General features: G+C 43.3%; 1 protein-coding gene across 2 annotated transcripts in view; it reads left to right on the forward strand.

Moving 5' to 3' along the window:
- The window catches only part of PCSK6 (proprotein convertase subtilisin/kexin type 6), a 248,014-nt gene that overhangs the window by 34,861 nt on the left and 191,554 nt on the right, over nt 1-21,599 (forward strand). The window lies entirely within an intron of this gene.

A 21,599-nucleotide genomic window follows, 5' to 3' on the forward strand; every position in this document is an offset into this window, starting at 1 on the left:
GTTCAGCCGTTGTGCGCAGGCGCGGCACAGCGATGCGGCCGGACGAAAGAGGCCGTATCCATGGGATACAGAAAACAACAAAGGAATCGCTTTACATGATTTTTTGAATGAAAGGTAGCTTTTGGATAATAACATGGATAGGAAGATATGTTGTGTGGGGGTAAATAGATTAGATAAAACCTATTTTATGAAGTGGGACAACCCCTTTAACAAAAGGATTAAATCTTGGGGTGGGACTGCTGCAGACAAGACTTTTCATCCCAAGGACAAGTCCCTGTTAGCCATCACATCTAGTCTGTAGTGCTTAAAGGTGGATGGACTGGACCAGGTTGCAGCCTGACAAATCTGAGTCAATGATGCTGAGGTGCCTTCTGCCTATGAGGTTGACTGCCCTAGTTTAGTGTGCTCTCAGATTTAAAGGGGGAGAAACTACTTTTTATTTTATCTAACGGAAATTGTAATCTTTGACGCACCTTGATCTTTATTTTGTCCTGCGTACTGAACCAGTAGACAATCTGACTATTTTTTTTAGTGGCATACTGGTAGGATGGGACACATCTTCGGACATCCAAATTGTGAAATTTCTTCTCCCTGGCAGACTTGGCCTACATGCACAGGAATGTGGTTTGGTTCTACATCAGAGCTGCATATTTTGCGGCTCTGGTGTGGACCCATTCACTTCAATAGGCCTGCAAAAGTTGCGGACAGCATGCTGTCTGCATCCGTTGTTCCGTTCCCTTTTTTCTTTTTTTTTTTTTTTTGCGGACCGCAAACACATACGTTCATTTGCATGTAGGGTTAGCCTGGTAATATTTCCTGCTGGCAGTGAAATTTGGAGAATACTTTTGGCTAAAAAGAAGGTTCATGTTTTAGCTCAATTGTCGTCCAGAACCGTAAGATAGAGGTCTACAAGATAGAGCTTGAATGTCCCCTTATTCTTCTAACTGAGGTAATTGCTATTAGGTTATTATCCATGAAAACAGCCTAAGAGATCATTAAGAGGCTCAAAGAGGATCCATGAGAACTGAGAGGACCAGGTTAAGGTCCCAGGGAGGGACCGTGGACCTAATAGTAGGATGTAATCTGTACACCCCCTTAAAAAAAAACCTTCTGATCAAGTCTAGGTCAGCAAGTTTGACTTTCTTTTAAGGCACTAAGTGCTGCAACCTGGACTTTTAGGAGATTGAGAGCCATAGGCAAGACCTCCCTGCAAAAAATCTAAAATTACCTTGACTTAAGGAGATGAGGTGGGATTCCAAGAGTCCCCAACGAAATAGAGAAAAGCATTCCATGTCCTAAGATAGTTTGGATGTAACCAGTTTTCTACTGCATAGAAGGGTGTTAATGACCGCATCAGATAACCCTTTTGATCTAAAGATAGGCCACTCAATCTCCAAGCTGTTAGATTCCACTGACGAATTACTGGGTGCCGGGCCAGACCCTGGAGCAGAAGATCCGGGATCTGAGGAAGATTCCAAAAATCCCCTTTTGAGAGGCTTAGAAGTAGAGGGAACAATGTTATTCTTGGCCAGTATGGAGCTACCAAGATCAGCTGAGAACCTTCTTCTGCTACTTTCGTCAGGACTCTTGGAATCAAATGGATTGTCGGAAAAGCGTACAGAAGTTCCGCAGGCCAGGGACCTGAAAATGCATCTACTCTTTGGATTGTCCTTGTATTGGAGGGAATAAAATTGATTTATCTGTCTATTCTTCCTGGAGGCAAATAGATCTTGGCTTGGAGGACCCAATCTCTTGCAGATTTCTAAAAAGATCTTGTTCAGACTCCATTCTCCTGAATATAGCTTCTCCCTGCTCAAGAAATCAGCTAGGGTATTTTCTTATCCCTTCAGATAGTGTGGAAATTAAATTTATGTATCTGAGCCCAGTAAAAGATCCAGAATGTGTGACAGATTCCTGCTTTTTGTGCCTCCTTGTTTATGTATGCTACAGCGGTTTTGTTGGGCAGAATTTTGACGTTCTGTGAATGGATGATTGAAAGAAAGGCCTTTAGGGCTAGAAATACTGCCAAGAGCTCCTTTTGAATTTGAGGAAAGAGAGAAGATCTGGATTCCAGACTCCCTGCACCAGTTGATCTTTGCAGTGGGCCCCCCAGGCTGAACAGTTTGCATCTGTTGTGGTGATAATCAGATTTGATGTACGCCACTGAACCCCCTGGCTTTACTCCAAAAGTAATAGACACTACTTTGTCTAAAGAAAGTGGACTTTGGTTCCAATCCTCCAGAAGAAAGATCTGTAGAATGATCCTGTGGAACTGGGCCTATTTGACCACCGGAATTGCTGAAGTGTCATCAGTCCTAAAATCACCATGATCTTTCAAAGAAGACAAAATGACGAGATTCCTGCTACCATGTCTCTTATCTCCTGGGAGAAAGGATGTTATCTGAGTCCAACCAAATTCCCAGAAATATTTTGCTCTTGCTGGGAATTTTTATTTCTCCCCCCCCCCCTCCCCCCAAAAAAAACATTTTTTAACTTCCACCCTAGAGACTGGAGGGTGTTTTTTACTATTTGCAGATGTCTCTGAAGCAGATCTTTTGACTAGGCTGAGATGAGGAAATCGTCCAAATATGGGATAAATAAAATTTCCTTCTGATGAAGAAAGCTTGAGATCTCGGACGGGGCCGGTCTTTTCAGGGCGATGACTCCGTATTAGGAGGTCATTAGGGCATACTAGTTTAGTGAGGGTATATTAGGGTGAGCATAGGATCTAGTTCCCTCACTTATGTCTGCCAGACGTGACACTCTATGGAAACAATGTCGACTGCATCTATAGGGCAGAGCTACTACCTATTGAACCGGGCCTCAATCCATACCTACCCTGTGCAGAACCACTGGACTGGTAAGACTTATTCACTAATTTCTTTATACCAGTCAATTTTTCAATCCTCCCTATTTACCCTTTTTCTACCTTAAAAAAAAAAGGGGGGGGGGAGGGGAGAGCGGTTGTGATATATTTTTGTTTTCTTGTTTGTTGTTCGGAATTGGGGGTCTTGCTTTAGGGGGATCCATTTGTGTATTTTCCAATTTTTACCTGAATTAAATTGTTACCGTATACTTTAGATTTACATTTGACTACTGCTCCCCTTAACATACTAGTTTTTACTACTGCGGTAGGATGTGGGAGGTGTCACAAACCCCCCCCCCCACACACCCACACACCCACCCACACACCCCACATGGGCATATTTATTTTCAATCCCTTTTCTCTCAAATGCATTTTTTTTTATATATATATCATCCAATACTGAACCGAAGAGTCTCTCCTTCACAGGGAATGCCACTCGGCCTACTCTTAGAAGGTGCATCCCCTGACCAGGATCTCAACCATATAGACCTTCTGGCAGTATTGGAAAGAGCCGCAGATCTAGTATAAAGTTTAACTAAGTCGGCCAAGGAGTCAGCTAGAAAATTTGAGGCCTGTTTTAAGACTGGCAGGGTAGATGAAATGTCTCCCGTAGGAGTACCAGATATTAAATGTTCCTCAAGCTGAGACAACCACAAGGAAAGAGTTCTAGCAGTGTATGTGGTGGCTATACTGGGTCTAGGTATAGAAGTATTCGTCTCCCAGGATCTCTTGAATAGGTTCACATTTATCCATGGCATGGCATCTTTCAATAAACTCACGTCTTTGAATGGTAGATTACTTTTTGGATATTCTAGCTATGGGGGCATCTACTCTAGGGGTTTTATCCCCTAGAGTAGATGCTCCTGAACAAGAGAAAAAAAAAGCTATTTTTTTCTCTTGTTCAGGAGCAGCTTAATATATTATAAGGGTTATAATGAATGTGGCAATGGCATACATCTGTACTTTTGTGGTGTTTGTTTTACCACTTTTGCTAAATAAAACCTTATGGGAAAATATTTTTGTTATATACTTTTATTAGCTTTAAAAAAAATAAAAATTCTACTCCAACTAGGGGATGGCAGAATGTGATTGATCGCTTGTATAATGCTTTGTTATTCCTCTGTCTAGCTGCAGTGATGCCACAGTGGCTATTGACCGAGGCATCTGGGATGTAAGTTATCTCCGATCCTGGTCAGGAACCCAGCTGTGGGTCAGTGCTAAGCTTCCCCTGTGATTCGTAGGGCTGTGGCCCGTGTGGAAGTCTCTTCAGTCCTTGCTGCACACTCCAGGAACTGAACAGACTCAAAGGCTTCACTGATATTCCGCTCCGGACCAATACTCTTGCCAGAACTGAGCTCACAGTACATACACTCTGCCCCAGCAACATCATTGGTTTGCCCAGGGTGGGGCTTGTGTGGTGGCACACGGTTTGCCATGTTAATTGTGTTAAATATATTTTGCTATTCTGCTGGGAATAAACTGGGAGGAAAATACTCACAGCTTCAGCCAAATTGCTGGAGTAGTCCTGTTCTGCTGTGCCCACCCTACCCTTGAAACAAAGTGATCAGAGACGTTTGTGTATCGGTCAATATGTGTGTGAATGTGACTGTGTAATGATAGCCTGTGGATAGGAAGGACAAGTCTTTTTGAATATGCTTCTGGCATTCGCTCAGTTAACTGGCAAACTGCTTGTGCTTACAGCCTTAGGTCAGTCTCGCACTAGAAAATGTGCTCCATTTCCCGGACACTTCTTAAGTCACAACATCATAATGATTTGATGCTGTGACTTCCTGCCTGACCACGGGTCTGCTGTATGGTAGTCACGGCATTATGTGAGTACGGTAACAGTAGACTGTGGTCAGGAAGGAACCTGCAGCATAATAAATCATTACAATGCTGAGAGTTTGGGTCAAGAGCAGTGTTCAGTCCAGGAAATGCAGCCATCAGACGGAGGGTGTCTCCCAGATCAAACACGCTCACGTGGAGATATCTTAAGGGTACATTTCCAGAAGTAGTAATTGTTGCATCTACTTGTCGTGACATCTATGATTAGTAAACTTATGATACCATTGTGCCTTTTTTAAATCCAAAATGCATTTTACATATTTTGAATATAAAAAATAAATAAATGATTCAAGTAATTTTGCATTTTGTTTATTTATTAAAGGGAAACTCCTGTTAAGGGCTCATACACACAGCTGTATATATTTGGCGGTCCGCAAAAAAATACGGATGCCGTCCGTGTGCATTCAGTGTTTTGAGTAACGGAACAGCTGGCCCCTAATAGAACAGTCCTAGCCTGGTCCGTTAGGACATGTTCTATTTTTTTGCAGAACAGACCTAAGGAAACGGAATGCACACGGACCCATTGAAACGAATGGTTCCGCATTGTCTGCAAAAAAAGGAACAGACATGGAAAGAAAATAGGTTTGTGCGCATGAGCCCTATCACAGAAGCTTCTACAAGTAATTTGTCAGTCATTTAACCCCTTAGGGTCCATTCACACGTCCGTGTGTGTGTTTTGCAGATCAACTGATCCGTGGATCCGCAAAACACGGACATCGGCGATGTGCGTTCCGCATTTTGCGGCCCGCACATCACCGGCACTTAATAGAAAATGCCTATTCTTGTCCGCAATTTTTGGGGAAAGAAAGTGCGGATCCACAATTCCGGATCCGGGCAGCACATCGTGCTGCCCCATAGAAATGAATGGGTCCACAATTCCATTCTGCAAAATGCAGAATGAAATTGCAGACGTGTGAATGGACCCTTAGTGACCACCCATATGCCTTTTTACGGCGGTCACTAAGGGGCCTTAGGCTGGGCTGCTGCTTTATTACGGTGGCCCAGTCTAAGCGTTACACTGGTCTCCCGTGCAGCGGGGATCAGGGACCTGGCTCTCGCATGAAAGCCGCGGTCCTGCTCTAACAGCCCGGACCAGCAGGAGTCCTCATCTGGGTTGTTTAACACAATGGTGCCCGCCGCATGTAAAGTTTTGACAGAGGGAGCGAACTCCCTCTTGTCTCCCATTGGCACACCGCAAATGCGATCGCAGGGTGCCGATGTGTGTGAAGGCTGCCTGGGGTCTGATGTAGGCCCCAAACCAGCCTTGAGTAATTTCTAGCAGACTGTGCCTCTCTGGCGCAGCTGGCTGGTAAATGTCAGAATAGCATTGCCATTAAAATGCAATGCACTATAGTGATAGTGCATTACATTTTAAAAGCAATTAAAAAGCTGTCTGTTATAGTCCCCTTGTGGGACTATTAAGTGGTAAAAAATAAAATAGTAAACTCATTTATTCAATAAAAAAATAGAAATTTAAAAATACTTTTTTTTCCCCTTGAAAATATGCTTTCAATGAAAAAAATCTTCCCCATATGTTTAGTATTGCCGTGTCCGTAATGACCCGGACTATGTTGAACACGTAAAATGATCCCCTATGTTGAACACGTAAAAAAAAAGACAGAATTGCTAATTTATTCTTAGTTGCCACCACAAAAACAAGCGATCAAAAAGCGCCATTACTCCAAAATGATACCAATGAAAAATAAGTCATCCCCGAAAAATCAAGACCTCACACAACTCCATAAAAAAGTTATGGGTCTTGGGAAGTGGCAATGCAAAAAAAGTAGTAAAACATAAAAATCTATGTATTTGGTATCACTGTAATTGTACTGTCCCAGAGAATAAAGATATTTTTATTTATGCTGAAAAATGAACGCCGTAAAATTTATAACTTAAAAAACGCAGTAGCAGTATTGATGTGTTTTCCCATCTCCCTCCCAGAAAGGGTTAATAAGTTAATCAAAGTTGTGTAACCCAAAATGGAGCCAACAAAAACTACAACTTGTCCCACAAAAAACAAGCCCTCATAAAGCTATATAGACTGTTATAGAAAAGTTAGAGCTCTTGGAACGCGACGATGACAAAAGGAAGAAAAACACTTGGTCAGTAAGGCCCAAAACAGGCTGGTCACTAAAGGGTTAATAACATTAATGACCGCTTCGTTACCACAGCTGTTTGTCAGCTTGAATATGTATACACCAAAATGACTCACAAGAGTGAGTACCCGTGCAGAGCCAGCACGTATGGTAGAACACCAAAAAAGAGAAAATAGGGCTCGCACTCAATAATAATATTATGAATATATAAATTTTATTAGTGTCTCCATATGAGACAAATAAATAAAATAAATATATTCAGGAGCAGCAACACAAACGGCTTTTGAAGAGCAGGGAATGGTGTTTACGCAGCAGCTGAGCAGGGGATCGCAGATCCAAAGCGGTCCAATGGCATGTAGAAAAATAGGAAAGCCACAGCAGCGTCTCACCAAAGGTTTCTTTATTCAGGAACACTCCTCATAACAGGTCATAAAAAAGCATTTCGCAGCAACGTTTCGGCTAATGTTAGCCTTTGTCAAGCATAGCAATCACTAAAAATCACAGCCTATAAATAGCTATTCATAAGTCCACCCACACCGCTAAGTAACCAATAGGATTAAAAATTTATATGCAACACACCTGTATGTGAAACCAGCATACACCGACACACTAATCAGCTGGCACAAAACATACCCATTTGAGGCCATCACCCATAAGACCCCGCCATCCGTCCCGCGTCCCATAGCTGGCAATGCGCATGTCTGTATGCGTCATCGCACGCGCCACCACAAGGCAGCGTGCGTATGACGCAACCAGATGAGCCCCGACGCATATTCCACGCTGGACCGCATACGTCATCAGGCGGCGGCCGGCGAATATCACCAAACCACTCCCACCTGGCACGCCAAATTGGAATATGCATGAGGGTCCAAATGGGGCTGTGTGCAGAGGGCGATCGCACCGCTGTTGTACATAGACAGCGTGCAAGAGGCGCCTATCAGGAGCACAGCAATAAGACATATCAAAGCGCATCACCCATATCACTAACGCCAGGGCAGAATAAGGGGATATAAAAAGGCGTGTGTGCCCCAAACGGGTACAGAAAACATACTGAAGAAGTGAGAAACACCAGATGTTAATAACAAATAGCGTACTCACTAAACATAGGTGCCAACTAGTGGGTGATATCACATACAACTGTGTATGACAAAGTCCACAACAATCATTATGGTACTATAGAGCGGTGTGGTTAGAACACATAATTAAAAGTACATAGCAAAAAATAGCAAAAATACTGTAACAGAAGAGGGATATGAAATCAAGTGTATTGAAAAAATGTCCGATCTTTAACTGATACCAGCCACATTAAACTCTAAATTTAAACCAAATGGCTGTAAGGATTTCAATGTGTAAATCCATTTGAGTTCCTTCTTCCTTAATATTGCATCTTTGTCACCCCCTCTCCGTAATGGCCCCACACCATCAATAACTCTAAAGCGAAGCTGGTTAACAGAATGCCCCGCATTCATATGAGACAAATCACAATTAAAAATACATAGAAAAGAATGGGTGATGAGAAATAAGCACACAAAATGACATGGAGCACGACCAATATCTGAGATGGCAGATAAATACAAACAATAAATATATAAATATAGCAATAAGTGTGCATGTAAGCCAAATAGATTATCAGAAATGCATGTAAATAGGCAGAGCTGGACAGGCTGGGTAAGGATATCATGTAAAGTATAACCAAAGTAAACATATACAATGACAAGTGCAGATATGTTAGAATGGATAAATAGCCAAAGCTGAGTAATTCATTGTAAAGCCATAAATCAACTACCTGTATAGTGCTCCAGCAACCCCGACGCACGTTTCACGCAAGGCCTCCTCAGCTTGAATATGTGCAGGCTGTTGGTAACACCCTGGCTCTTGGTAGTCTGTAGCAAATTGTGATTTGGGCTCTGAAATCTTTGAGGTCATAACCTTCTAGATCCTGGGTCGGTCTTGTAGAACATGGTGCTTAATCTGTCGTCATAATCTTTATACTGTATAGCGCCACCATATCCCACATCTGCCTTACAAAACTATATACCAAATTCAATATAACTGGTAATGTATTAATTTTTAAGGCATCCTGTCGCCTTGAAAATGCTATGTCTATATCCTGACAGGTTCCCTTTAACACCTTTAGTGGGCCCATTTTTGGTTTTGCATTATTCAGTACCCATGTTCCACTAGCCATAACTTTAATTTTCATGGTCGCTGAAGGGATTGAGCCGACAGTAAAATGTATAAATCTGCTGAGCTCCTCCTGCTCTATAACATGAGACTGTATGTATGACCAGTTCTCTTCTAGCCGGTTAGTTAGCTATGGAAACGAAGAAAATGCAGAAGTTTCGGCTGCTGTCAGCTGAACATCTTTCTCTAACTGCCCACTCACATACACGCTGAGGGGGAGGAAAAAGTCGCTGCTGGACCCCTTATCGGATTGGTTCATCTCTGAGGACTAAAGGACTAGGGAGCTGAGATTCGATTACTCCTCCAACAGCTGTGGGTTTAGGCGTCATGCACACTACCATGTGTTCCATGTTCTATCAGCATCTTTTTGCTATAGCATACTGACCCATTCCTTTGTATGCGGTCTTGCACACATCCATATTTTTTTGCAGACCTGCAATTTATAGAACATGTCTTATTCTCCATGTTGTGGACAAGAATTTCTATGTCTACAGGAGTGAAAAAAACATGGCTTAGGGACAGAAGATATCCATATTTTGTTAGCAGATCAAAATACAGGCATGGCTATGTTCATGAAACCCTAATGCGTACGGCCAGTGTTACCTGCAGTCCATTGGTGTATGATCTGCTGTACCAGTGAATGCACTCAACAAATGAACAGATGAAAGTGGAGCGTATGTGACCTCTCCTAGTGTTTCTTCACTTCAGATTTCTGCCCTTTACACTTGAAGGACTTTTCTTTACGAAATAGAATTAAGAATATATTTTTGCACTCAACCCCCATGACAGGGAAAGTATACATGAAGAGGTGGTAGTAGACAGGCAAGTCATTGTCCAATTTCCCCAAAGATGATAAATGGCCTTGTAGAACAGGGCTGCGCAGCTGTCTCGATGTTAACACTATGCTGTAGTAAATTGGCTGATGCCTGTTTCCATGGAGACGGGCCCATCAGTGCATTTCGTGAAGAGATAATGGCATTTAACATGCCGATAAAAGGTTTTCTTATTGTCTTTCATATCCTGGGCTTTTTGGATGCTCTGGAGGAAAAGTTGAACTTGTCTGCGCCACCGAAATTCTGGAATGGCTATGGTGCTGAACCATCTCGTAAACTTTTTTTTTTGTGTTAGTGTCACGGTCTCTAACGAAGACAGGTGTCAGAAGATCTAAGACTGGCTGCACGTGATGTGATCTGACAGCCTCTTTGGTTTCACTGGGTTTCAGTGTTGTTGCTAGTATGACCATACCTCTTGTCTCAGGTGTAGCTTAGTGGTCATTCCAACTCCTCTGGCTTCACCCCTGTCGTTATCTTCAAACCTAAACTCATCTAAGTACAAATGCAGATAACCCCAGTATCTTCCACTCCATGTCAACCTCAGGAGTTCAGGAAGATGAGATTTTTGGAGGTGCTGAATTGGCTCTTCACACTAGAGAGCTGGTGGTCATCTGTAATCTTTACCAAAGGGGTAACAATGATTGTCTAGTTAGAGATGGAAACTTGCCAACAGTTCAGCATAAGGCGCTAGCTAGATAACTCCCCATTTTTCACCTTCCTGTAACATAGTACATAAGGCCGAAAAAAGACACTTGTCCATCCAGTTCGGCCTGTCGTCCTGCAAGTTGATCCAGAGGAAGGCAAAAAAAAAAAACTGAGGTAGAAGCCAATTTTCCTCACTTTAGAGGAATAAAATTCCTCCCCGACTCCAATCAGGCAATCAGAATAACTCCCTGGATCAATGATCTCTCTAGTAGCTATAGCCTGTAATATTACGCTCCAGAAATACATCCAGGCCCCTCTTGAATTCCTTTATTGTACTCACCATAACCACCTCCTCAGGCAGAGAGTTCCATAGTCTCACTGCACTTACCGTAAAGAATCCTCTTCTATGTTTGTGTACAACCTTCTTTCCTCCAGACGCAGAGGATGTCCCCTCGTCACAGTCCTGGGGATAAATAGATGATGGGATAGATCTCTGTACTGACCCCTGATATATTTATACATATTAATTAGATCTCCCCTCAGTCGTGTTTTTTTCTAAAGTGAATAAACCTAATTTTGATAATCTTTCAGGGTACTGTAGTTGCCCCATTCCAGTTATTACTTTAGTTGCCCTCCTCTGGACCCTCTCCAGCTCTGCTATGTCTGCCTTGTTCACTGGAGCCCAGAACTGGACACAGTACTCCATGTGTGGTCTTACTAGTGAATTGTAAAGTGGTAGGACTATGTTCTCATCACGGGCATCTATGCCCCTTTTGATGCAACCCATTATCTTATTGGCCTTGGCAGCAGCTGCCTGACACAGTTTTTTACAGCTTAGTTTGCTGTTTATTAAAATTCCTAGATCCTTTTCCATGTCAGTGTTACCGAGTGTTTTACCATTTAATAAGTACGGGTGACTGTACTATGGAAATTTGATTTAAAGAGGTTGTCCAGCCCCCACCTAAAATGATCTGTGGGAATGTCTATAAAATAAGAGCCTTGAAAGCAGCCCGTTCCAGGGCCAATGATCCCATCTCTGCTGCATTCTGTCCTCTGTGGACTGAAAATGTGACGTCCCACCTGTAGTAATGTGCATCACTCTAGCCATTCTTTGGTCTCGGCGATGACCTGTCCTCTAGAGATGTGACAACTGAGCCTCTGTATGAATGGCTGCAGCGGTGCAAATGACCACAGACATGACATTATGCTCTCAGCGGTCCACAGATCAGCAATCAACACTGTCACGGCAGCATGTCCGGTTCCATCTTTATTTTTTGTACTTAAAATGGAATGTGTACACAACAGCAGCAATGTTTCGGCTACATGGTACCCGTTTTCAAGCTGAAAAAAGGCTAACATGTAGCCAAAACGTTGCTGCTGTTTTGTACACATTCCTTTTTAAGTACAAGAAATGATGATGCAACTGGAGATGCTGCCGTGACCGTGTTTTGATTGCTATCTGCAGCATAGGTCATCAGAATCGTGTGCTGGACACCTGGCACCCTTACCAATCCGTTATGTTGGGCGCCTAACTATCCAATTTATGGAATAGAAGCAGAAGGCTCTTTACACTTTAGTTTCTGGTGTGACCACTGCATGTAATACAAGTCAATAGAAGCTGAGCTGCAGTACCCTGGCACGTCTACTACAGTGGATGGATCCTTCTGCTTCCAGCTCCTTACACTATATAGCTGATTGGTCCGGAGTTCCAGATGTCGGACCCCACCGATCTGATACTGATGCCCTATCCTGAGAGTAGGTCCTCAATATCTGTAGCATGGACAACTACTATAATCTTGGGTTGTACGTTGGCCATCCCTTTTAATTGAGTGAGATCCCTGTTGGTAAGAGTTGGCACCTGTTCTGTAGGGCATTACACAGACAGCCCATTGATTTGAATAGGCACTAGGCCATAAGTTGATGATGTTGAGCTGTAATACCAGACATGGCCCATGGAGAGATGGGGTGCTGTTAATAGAAAACCCTTAACCTTTTTTAGTTTTAAAATGGCTTGTAGCTATGTCATTTTGGTGGTAGAGCTACTCTAGAACAGCTCCTTGATAGAAGTGGCAGGAGTTGGTCTCTAGCCAATCTGTTATTGATGATCTACAGTTGTATTTGAAAGTTTGTGAACCCTTCAAAATGTTATGTATTTCTGCATAAATACATAAATTCTAAAGGTTGATAAAGAACCAAGTAAAGCAGATAAAAAAAAAAAAATATCACACTTGGTCATTATTTTTCGAGAAAAAATGATTCAATATTATATGTCTGTGAGTTGCAAAAGTATGTGAACCTTTAGGCTGGTTTCACATGGGCGTTGCGGAAAAAGATGCGGGTGCTTTGCGGAAACATGCGTGATTTTTCCGCGCAAGTGCGAAACATTGTAATGCGTTTTGCACACGCTTGAGAAAAATTGGCATGTTTGGTACCCGAACTTCACAGAAGTTTGGGTTTTGGTTAGGTGTTGTGTAGATTGTATTATTTTCCCTTATAACAAGGTTATAAGGGAAAATAATGGCATTCTTAATACAGAATGCATAGTACAATAGGGCTGGAGGGGTTAAAAAGAAAAATAAATAATTTAACTCTCCTTTTTTTATTATATAAACTTTTATTTTTTTAGTTCTCATACAAAAAAATACATAACAATATACCATTTACAATGCTATAAGATCCAAAAGTCCGTCAGTTCTAGTCCTTAAAGCATAATTAAATATGATTTCATGCAAATACCCATAATTATATAGATATTAACTAAAATCAACTAAAGGTCTCACTGCCTGGGGGAAAAGCAGGACCAGCCCGGCATCAAAGGGTTTAGCATTACAGATAAAAAACGAGATCTTATTTAATGTTATTATCTCCATACTGAGAGGGAGCATAGGCCCGAGACCCGGGCGGCCCACCGAGCAGCGAACACGCACCCCCCACGGCCTCCCTCAGACGCAAGTAAGCACCACTGACAGGACCAACACCCGTGGGGCGAATCTCTGGTGCTCACCTATCCCGTGTGGGGCAAGCTCACAGCGATCTTTGATCGCACCCTTCCGTAAAACCGAAGAGAAGGGGAGGGGGGTCCAGCAGTCTTCTATCCCAGTGGTATAAAACCCACTCCCAGGATTTCCTGCCTCATCCCCATATAGTTGGATTAAATGTTAATGGCTTGTTTAAGCATAACTCGCATGGGTTCTCCACGGTGTCTCATGGAGAGGGGACACAAATCAAAGTGTCACTCAACAATCCCCAGCACTTGGGGAGAGAAAAGAAAAATAGCCAGCCAGCACTGTCTCATTAGGAGGGCAGAGCCCGGCATCAACTCCAGTTCATTAAGAAGGAACAAATGAGGGACCCAAACCACACCCGTGTCAAATCGCTGCCCGTAGTAAAAACTCACGTCCAAGAGAAAAAGCCGCATCCCGGGTCGCACCCGATGCCCGGACCCCCCAAGATCCCAAGCCCCGAACCCTCACCAGAATGTTAGTCAATATTTTAAATTGATCAAGAGTTAACCAATATCTAATACCGGTGAGTCCTGCCAGCCCCCGGCATTTCCAAAGATGCTCCAATGCTCTATTATGGCTTCACATTCTGCATTAGTACATTGCATACACAAAGAAGCCGGACAATTGGATCTTCCCCAAAAAATCCCCCACCTTACCCCCCCCCACCCCCCACCTTGCAGACAAAAACAACAAACAAAAAAAAAAAAAAAAAAAAAAAAGTTAAATTAGTTGGTCGTATCCCAGTCTTTCCACAATTTATCCCACTTTAAGTATGCTCCTCGTTGTTTATACAAGATCTTCTCGTAGCTTTTCACCTTCTCAACCAAACCCAGCCAATTATTACACTCTGGAGCGGAGGAGCAAAACCATACTCTAGAAATGAGAAGCCTAGCCAGAAACATCACCTTAATCAACAATCGACCATTTGTAGGTTGGTGATTAACCTCCGATAGATCTCCCAGGACCCATATCCTGGGAGTGAAGGGAACAACAATGTTGAGTTTACGAGCCAGATTGGTTTGAACCGATCTCCAGTACCTGCTCACCATTGGACAGTCCCAGAACAGATGTAAATGATCTGCCTCGGATTTACCACAGCGTGGGCAGTTAGAGGAGGTTCTAAGTCCTCTCCTATATAACCATGTAGGTGTCACATATATTTTGTGCAAAATATTAAATTGTACCACAATGTGATTAAAATTATGCGAAACCAATTTTAAACTTTCCCCTATATTCTCCCAGTTTGGGGAGCCCGTCGCTAAAAGCGAAGATGACCAGGCTCTCTGTCCTGGTGAGAGAACGTCAGAAAAAAACTTTTTCATTAAGTGTCTATAACAGTGAGATACTTTAATTCTCGTGACAATTTTCTTAGAAATTAAATCATGTAAAAATTCAGGAGTTTCTATAATAAGAAGATAGCGATTCGCAGTGCTAGAAAGTGCTGACCTTAATTGAAAATATGCATACCAAGCCACCTCACCTAGATTTGCCCCTTGCTTTAAATCCGCAAGGGGCAAAATGTGTCCACCACTGACCACTTGATGCAGGTACTGAATGTTCTTGGTCCTCCAATACTGGCTGCAACTCAAGTCATTTAAATTCAAGAGCTTTGGGTTGTGCCACAGTGGAGTACAAATAAGTGATGCCCCAGCTCCACACCAGTTCCTTATATTTCGCCAAGACTTTATGGCCATTCTGCAGAAGAGTGTATACCCATTTAATAAATAGTCAGACTCAAGTACTGTAAAAAAATCTGCAAAGCCTGAATCTTTCACCACCCTGCTGCAGAACTGGCTATTTTCCCATTCATTAAACAGGCAGAGTTGAGAGGCCACAAAGTACCCCCTAAAGTAGGGGAGGTTAAGGCCTCCCCGACTATAGGGCATAGAGAAATAGAGTACCTTCAGTCTCACACGCTTCCTCCCCCATATTAAGTCATTGAGCATCCGCTCTATCAATCTAAAGTACTTATCTACAATCCATACAGGCGAGTTGCGCAAGATATATAGAACCTGGGGCAGCACCACCATTTTTATTAATGAAATTCTGTCGGCTCTTGCCGACAGGATTTTTTGCCATATCTTTATTTTAACCCTCAGCTTTATCAACAGAGGGAGCAGATTAAGTTGTAGATATTCCTGTGGTTTGGCAGAAACTGTTATCCCCAGGTACTTTATTGAATCTGAGATCGTTAGCTGGTTATACCGTTCGCCCCGCAGTTCATCTATAGGGAGGAGAACGGTCTTCTCCCAGTTGATCTCGAGACCGGAAGGACCGGAAAAGAGACCAACCAGGTCCATTATGCGAGGAAGAGTAGTGTCTGTCTGATGTATGAAAATCAAGATATCGTCTGCATAAAGTGATACTCGATCGTGATTCCCCATTGTGCCAAAGCCAGCCACCCTCGGATCCTGCCTAATACTAGCCGCTAAGGGTTCAATGTAAATATTAAATAACAGGGGGGAGAGAGGGCAGCCCTGACGGGTACCTCTTCCTAATATAAAACTCTCTGTTATCATGTCGTTGATCCTTATCCTAGCAACTGGAGAGTTATATAGGAGCTGTACCATCGCCAAGAATCTTGGGCCAAAGCCCATTTTTTTCATCACCTCCCAGAGAAAGGTCCACTCCACCCTGTCGAAGGCTTTAGTAGCATCCAACGACAGGATGGAGCGGGCGCCGCTCCCCGGGGACTGGATATTCATAAATAGCCTATGCAAGTTATGGTGGGTGCCCCTTCTTGGCATAAAACCATTTTGATCTGGATGGATAATAGTGGATATAACCCGCGAGAGCCTCCTAGCCAAAATTTTTGATAGTAGCTTAACATCGGTATTTAATAAGGAAATTGGTCTATAGGAGCTCAATTCTGCCGGGTCTTTATCCTTTTTCGGAATTAGAACAATAAGAGCCTCCATCATGGAGCATGGTAAGCCCCCTCCCTGGATCGCCTGGGAAAACACCTCAAGTAACTGGGGGAGGAGCGTCTCACCATGCCTACGGTAAACTTCATATGGGAGGCCATCCAATCCTGGCGATGAGCTCCCCGAGATAGACCCCAGAGCCTCCTTTAACTCAGAAAGGGACAGCTCCTCCTCCAAAAATTCCACCTGAGCTTCATTCAAGGTAGAAAGTGGAATCCTCTCCAAGAATCGCATCGCCAGTTCGGGTGTCGTAACAGGAGGGGGTCTATATATCTGAGCAAAATAATGTAAGAAGGTATCCCTAATCCCCTCTAAATTTGTTATGGTTTCCCCCTCTAAATTACGAATTAAAGTGATGGATTGATTTTTCCTATCTTGTTGAGTAATTATTCTTGCCAGGAGCTTACCAGGACGTCCAGACTCCGAGAAATATTTAAGCCCCTTAAAGAATACTCTATGATTTGCTTTCTCTAATAAATACCTTTCCAAGCAACAGCTAGCCTTCTGCATCTCTTCCCTGTTATATTCCGTGGGTTGACTGGTAAAACACTCATTGGTAGAGGCAGCGATCTTAACCAGTTCCTCCTCTTTACACCTAAATATTCTCCTTGCTGCAGCGATCTCACTGATAAAGACCCCTCTTAGATACGCTTTCAAGGCATCCCAAACTACATTGATATTAGCAGAGGGAAAGTTTACCTCCCAAAAGGAGGATATCAATAATGTAATAGACTGAGGATTCTCCATAACGGCAAGCCAATATGGGTTCAACTTGAATCCTAGCCCCCTTATGGCCTTATTCTCCCCAGTGCAAACCTCAATTAGTACGGGTGAGTGGTCCGAAACGGTTCGTACTCCATATCGAATCTTGCTGATATTACTCAAATTGCTCTCATTAGTGAGTGCTAGATCAATCCGAGACATTGCTCTCCCCCCCCTGCTAACGCAGGAGAATACTCTCTTTCCTCCGCCAAGATGTTCCCATATATCTACCACTCCTACCTCTAAACAGAACTGGGGCAACAAGGAGTTACAGGGGTTCCTCCCCCGATCTGCATCTAAAGTAAATCTATCCTTGTTGGGGTCCATAACCGCATTGAAGTCTCCCATCAGGATTAACCGGCATTCTGGTCTATTTTCAGCAAAAAGCAATAGCTGAGTCAGGGGGTACATTGAGAATGGAGGGGGTATATAAAAGAAAGCCAGAATGTAACTGTGGCCATACAGCTTGCCGTGTAGGAAAATGAATCTACCCTGATCATCTATGTAGGATTTTATAAGGATGAAGTCTACAGAATTATGAATCAGGACTGAAACGCCCCTAGAGGATCCACTAAATGTGGAGTGGTAAGACTGGGAGTGCCATCCCGTTGTCAGACGGCGCAGGGTTTCTTTAGTAAGGTGAGTTTCTACTATACATATAATTGCTGGAAGATATCTTTTTACTGCATCCATAATAGCTTGCCTTTTAACCCTTTCCCCAAGCCCTCTAACATTCCAAGATACAATTCTAATAGACATCAATCAAAAAAAAGAAGAGAAAAGAAAAAAAAAAAAAAAAAAAAAAACCCGCCTGCAAGGTGTGTTCCCAGCCCCCCCCCCCACCCTCCCAACCCCCTCTCCATTGATCCGCCCGAACTGCTCAGCGAACCTCTAACCCCCGGCCACTCTCCCTCAGCCAAGCCCCACCCCCCAGCATCCCCTCAAACATAATATTACGGGATTTCAAATGCCTATTTGATCGATCCAGTCTGACGCTTGTTGTGGTGTTTCAAAAAACAAGGAAGTCCCATTGTAGATCACTCTTAATTTCGCTGGGTACTGTAAAGAATATTTAATATCCTTTAGCGCCAGGCGCTTCTTTATCTCTATAAAATTGCGTCTCTTTTCCTGAGTCTGACGAGCAAAGTCAGGAAAAAAGAGCAACCTAGAGCCCTGATATTCAATGGGAGTACATTCTCTAGCTCTTCTTAATATCATATCCCTATCAACGGACAATAAAAGTTTCATTAAAATTGTGCGCGGCGGCCTCCCTGGAATAGGTTTTCCTCCTGGTATTCGATGAGCTCTTTCTATTTGAAACATAGAAGAAAAATTCTCGCTGCCTAGATTGTGTGTGACGACATCTTTGAGTTGCTCCTCTAACTGCCGGCCCTCAGCCCCTTCCGGGAAACCAACTACACGAACATTGTTCCGCCTTGACTTATTCTCAAGGTCCTCCAGCCTGTGTTGTAGCACTTGGTTTTCTGAGGCGAGAAGCAAAGTTTGAGATTTTAATGTGGCTATATCGGTTTGCAGTAAAACAACAGTTTTTTCCACATTGAGAACTCTGTCACGGATCTTTGCTAAATCTTCCCTGATTAGGGTGATATCGCTCTGCACTGAGCCCAATTGGGTGGACATCCCCTGCACCAGGGAGCCGTTGTTTTCCACGGCAGAGAGGATCTTATCTAATACCAATGGATCATATTCTGTTCGCGTTTGTATAGGGCAACCCTCCTCTACAGTCTCCTGATCTGCCTCCATTGATCCGTCCTCAGAGGGTTCCTCAAACTGGGGCGTTTTAGCATTTTTCTTCACATTAGCAGAGGGTTTAATTTTAGATGGATTTTTTTCAATAGGGAAGGGTGATTTCAAAAACTTATCGATCTTGTTTTCTGGTGTTTTAGACCCCAATTTAGTAGCCGAGGAGTCCACTGATCGTCGCTTTGGGGCCATTCTCTTCCCTTTTTTTTTTCCGGCTGGTTCTCTCCCTTTTTTATTAAATTTCCAGTTTCTTTATAGCCCCCCCTTTTTTTTTCTTTTTTTTTTTTCTCTCTTTTTTCTTCCTTCCTTTTGTCCCTGTTAATTTCACACCTCACTGCTTCTTTCTTTTTCCTCCTTATAGCTTCTCTCTCGCCTTATTCTCCCCCTTTTAACCGCTTCCTCCCCCCCCCACCTGGCACCGCAAAGGGAAAGCGGAAAGAGGCAAGGCACAGAATATACGTCCTCCCAGCAGCTCGGCAACACAAAAACCAGCACTATACGAAAACAAGGTCAACCAAGGCTGTGTTCTCACGTGTCCAGAAATGGCCAGCAGTCCAGGTTGCAGGGAGACAGGAGAGGAGAAGCCGCAGGCAGAACAGCGTGGTCACCGGATCCAAAGCAGGGAGAAGACAAGAGACAAGGGCCAGCCAACGAGGAAAGGAGAAAGGAGGTCCCCGGAGCAGCGAAGCAGCTGAAGTCAAGCACAAGCAGGAGGGAGAGCCGACAGCACAAGAAGAACAGCGGAGGGTCCCGTACAGCGCGTCCAGCACCCAAGCACCGATGAGCAGCAAGTAAGGTAATCCAGGATCCAGGAGCCGCATCCAGCACAGAGACGCCGCTCAGCGCATCGATGCTTCAGCGTCAGCTGTGCAGCATCGGCTAATCAGCTGATGGGTAAGCCGGGAGCCTGAGGGGAAGAGGCCGGCGTGGGAGAGCGAGACGTGCTGTGTTCACGTCATCCCGCCGTCAAGATAATTTAACTCTCCTTAATCAACTTGTTCCCGCAGCCCGACTTCTTCTCTTCTGTCTCCTTCTTTGAGAAATAGGACCTTTGACGTCACTGCGCTCATCACATGGTCCATCACATGATCTTTTACCATGGTGATGGATCATGTGACGGACTATGTGATGAGTGTAGTGACGTCACCACAGGTCCTTTTCCTGTGCACAGCAAAGATGAAGACAGTAGAGAAGCCGGGCTGTGTGAACAAGTGGATTAAGGAGTTAAATTATAAATATTTTTTTTTAACCCCTCCAGCCCTATTGTACTATGCATTCTGTATTAGCTATTATTTTCCCTTATAACCATGTTATAAGGGAAAGTAATAATGATCGGGTCTCCATCTCGATCGTCTCCTAGCAACCATGTGTGAAAATCGCACCGCATCCGCACTTCCTTGTGGATGCTTGCGATTTTCACGCAGCCTCATTCACTTCTATGGGGCCTGCGTTGCGTGGAAAACGCACAATATAGAGCATGCTGCGATTTTCACGCAACACACAAGTGATGCGTGAAAATCGCCGCTCATCTGCACAGCCCCTTTGAAGTGAATGGGTCCGGATTCAGTGCAGGTGCAATGCGTTCACCTCACGCATTGCACCCACGCAGAAATATCGCCCGTGTGGAAGAAGCCATAGGGTTAGCAGATAAGGTGAAACTAAAGGTGTGACAATCAGGTGCGAGTGGATGACCTGTTCTGTTTAAAGAACAGGGATTTATTAAACTCTGATATTTAGAACATGTTTGTGGAAGTGTATCATGGCACAAAAAATGAAGATTTCTGACTACCTCAGAAAACAGTTGTTGATGCTCCTCAGCATGGAAAAGGTTACAAACCCATCTCTTTGGATTTAACAAATCCACAGGCCTTTCTCTCTTTAGCTAATGTTAATGCTCCTTAGTCCACCACCATGAGGACACTAAACAATGGTGTTCATGGCAGGATTGCAAGGAAAAAGCAGTTGCTCTCCAAAAATAAAAACATTGCTGCCCATCTGCAGTTTTCTAAAGATCACCTGGATAAGCCTGGAGGCTATTGGAACAATGTTTTGTGTGCGGATGATGCCAAAATACAATGTTTTGTAACATTGCGGTGGTAGCATCAAGGTTTGGGCCTGTTTTGCTGTATCTGGATCAGAATGGCTAGTCATTGATCAATGAATTCTGAATTATATCAGAAAAATGTCTGGACATCAATCTGTGAGCTGAATCTCAAGAGAATATGGGTCATACAACAAGACAATGACCCTAAGCACACAAGTTACTCTCCCAAAGAATGTTTAATGAAGAATAGTTAGTTTCCTGACCTTAATCCTTTAGAAATGTGGAAGAACCTGAGCTGAACAGTTCATGAGAAGAAAGCTCCCAACATAATAGATTTGAAGCTATTTTGTAGAACGGGCTGAAATTCCTCCAAGCTGATGTGCAGGAGTAAAAATTCATTACGGGAAATTTTTTGTTGCAGTTATGTTTCCCACTAGATACTGAAGGTTCACATACTTAGCCACTCATAGACATCCGTAAATGTCTAATATTTTTGACACATTTGGTTGATCTTTTAAGTTGTTTTGGAACTTTTTGAAATTCCACTGTATTCCAAGGATGTCATCAATATAAAAATTCCAGAGAGCCTCTTTAATATTAGTCTATGCAATACTACATGATTTAAATATGG

This window comes from Bufo gargarizans, chromosome 2 (assembly GCF_014858855.1).
Source record: "Bufo gargarizans isolate SCDJY-AF-19 chromosome 2, ASM1485885v1, whole genome shotgun sequence".
Classification (NCBI taxonomy): Eukaryota; Metazoa; Chordata; class Amphibia; order Anura; family Bufonidae; genus Bufo; species Bufo gargarizans.